At 35.8% G+C, this 2,573-nt stretch overlaps 1 non-coding gene across 1 annotated transcript; it reads left to right on the top strand.

Moving 5' to 3' along the window:
- The first annotated feature begins 920 nt into the window (after positions 1 to 920).
- Positions 921 to 1,027, top strand: LOC121208414 (small nucleolar RNA R71). The gene has a single exon (XR_005903436.1). It is a non-coding gene; the product is annotated as a small nucleolar RNA R71 (small nucleolar RNA).
- Positions 1,028 to 2,573: the final 1,546 nt, after the last annotated feature.

Genomic DNA, 2,573 nt, shown 5'->3' with positions numbered 1-2,573 from the left:
AAGTTAGGATTTACCTTACCAGTATTTGTAGATTATGACTCTTTTGGTATAGGAATTTCAATAGTTGGTTGATTCTTCTCAATTAGCTTATCTTCGACATCAATAAATCAGGGTTCCAGAATTTTACCACTTTGCAATGCCACTGCCTTGATATGTTCTTTACCCAAATTTCTTGGATTCTCAGTATCGCCCGACAAGGTTCCTTGTGGTCTATTACGAAGCTCTGTAGCTAACTGACCCATTTGGTTTTCCAAATTTTTCAATGTTGATGCTTGGCTTTAAATCAAAGTATCATTCTTTGCCATGTATGCTTTCAACAAGTTTTCCAAACTGTTTGATGCCTCAGCTTGAGGTGGTTTTAGAGCTTACTGATTAAACCTTTGAGATTGGTTGCGTCTATGCTGCAATAAGTTGTTGTTCGATCCATTTCCTTGGTTGCTCAAAGAAAAGTTAGGATGATTACGCCATGAAAGATTGTAGAAGTTGGACTGGGGTCCTTGTCTACTCCTATTTTGATGTTGGTTCCCTACATAGTACACTGACACAGAATTTGATGGACAATTCTCAAAAGAATGACCTTCCCCACAGTACACATAGGAAACTACTTCAAATGGACTTGGTGGCTAAGCTGCAAAATTATTAGCACTATTAGTGGTAAACTATTTTAACATAGAGAAAATAGACGATACCTGAGCTGATAACGAAGTGAGGGCATCAACTTTATGAACTCCGGCTACACCTCTTCCTGAAGTTGTTCGATTTGTTGGCAATTGATAGTTATCACTCGCGATCCTCTCATTGATCTCTTAAGCCTCATCATAAGACTAGACAAAATTGCACCATTCGCAGAAGCATCCACCATCAATCTTGTATGTGGATTGATACCATTATAGAATGTCTCCAACTGGATACAATGAGGAATCCCATGATGAGGACACTTATGTAGTAATTCCTTGAATCACTCCCAAGCTTCATAGAAATACTCGTCATCCAATTGTTGGAAAGTTGTGATCTCGTTCCTCAACTTAGCATTTTTGCTAGGCGGGAAATACTTAACCAAAAATCTCTCTACTAATTCTTGCCATGTGTAGATGTGGAACTTGGTGGCAATGAATTGAGCCATGCTCATGCTCGAGCTCGTAACAAGTATGGAAACAACTTCAACCTCAGTGCTTCTTCTGTCACACCAGCTAACTTGAATGAATCACTCACCTCTATAAACAATCGAAGGTGGAGATGTGGATCTTCCGTGGGCATACCACTGAATTGGCCTACCGTTTGAAGCATTTGAAACATCACTAGTTTCAATTCAAATTGGGTTGCCTCAATATCTAGCCTTCTAATTCCTGGATTTAACTCACTAAAAAGTGGCACAGCATATTGTCTGATGCATCGATCCCTATCATCAGCAATGAGGATTAGATTTCGTACATGATCAGCTTCATTACCTTGGTGTTGATTCTAATTTCCAAGGTCCATCTCGACTTATCTTTTAGTTGTTCGTTCATGTCTTCTTTGTCTAAAAGTTCGCTCAATTTCAGGGTCTATAGGGAGTAAATCGATAATCTGATCTATGCTCATAAACGCTTGAAAAGAAAATCATAAACTTTTAAAAAGAATAAGTTAGTAATGTTAGAAATAAACCAAATTAAAAGTAAATAATTTCACAAAAAAAATGACTGGCAACAGTTAACAATACCTGGCAACGGCGCCAAAAACTTGTAACACGTAGATTTGTGTAAGTGTACACAGTCATTACCAAGTAATAAGTAAGTATCGAGTTATCGTCTCCACAAGGATTGTATTTGTGTTAAATCACTTAATTGTAAAATTATACTAACAACTTGGTAAATAAAAACAAAATATGGTTGAGAAGTAATGATTAATATTAAATATATTAAACTAAATGCAATGATCTCTAATGCAAATTATCCTAAGTATGCAAACTATACGAATGAAATAGATTTTAGCAAAATTAAACACAATTTGCAACAACAATAACATAAATAAACTAGGACAATTACTTTAATTAAACTCAATTTATTATCAACATGCTTAATAACATTCGAAAAAACATTCCATGGCAACTCGATCTTTCATGAGTTTGGAAACCATATTAGGTCCTTTCGAATTCCTTTACATAAATATGCATTTTACGAATCCTTATTTACTAAGGGTTTCTTAGCATTCGTGTGAGGTAACAAGGACGTGTTAGTTTTGAAGCAGTTTAATCACACAAATCTAAAAACTATGCAGATAACAGAGCTTGGTTAGAGTTGTTATGCAACCTGCAATTTAATCGGGTTAGGATCTAAATTGAGCATGCACATTTCAATTATGTGTCCACTAGCCGTCGTCTGGTTAGGATCGCTCAGCTAATTCAGGTGCATTTTGTAACACCCCTTACCCGTGTTCCACATCGAAACAGGGTACGAGGTATTACCAGCTCATAATATATATCATTAAACGAAACCGAAATAGAAATATGTCATTCAAATAGATAATGTATCATTATAACATATGTCTTGAACAATATTAGCCAACTTCAATGGCTTATACAAAATAATTTGGTT

Source organism: Gossypium hirsutum, chromosome A01 (assembly GCF_007990345.1).
Source record: "Gossypium hirsutum isolate 1008001.06 chromosome A01, Gossypium_hirsutum_v2.1, whole genome shotgun sequence".
Lineage (NCBI taxonomy): Eukaryota > Viridiplantae > Streptophyta > Magnoliopsida > Malvales > Malvaceae > Gossypium > Gossypium hirsutum.
Note: the sequence above shows the minus strand (reverse complement) of the source record. Positions and strands in the feature narration are given on the sequence as shown.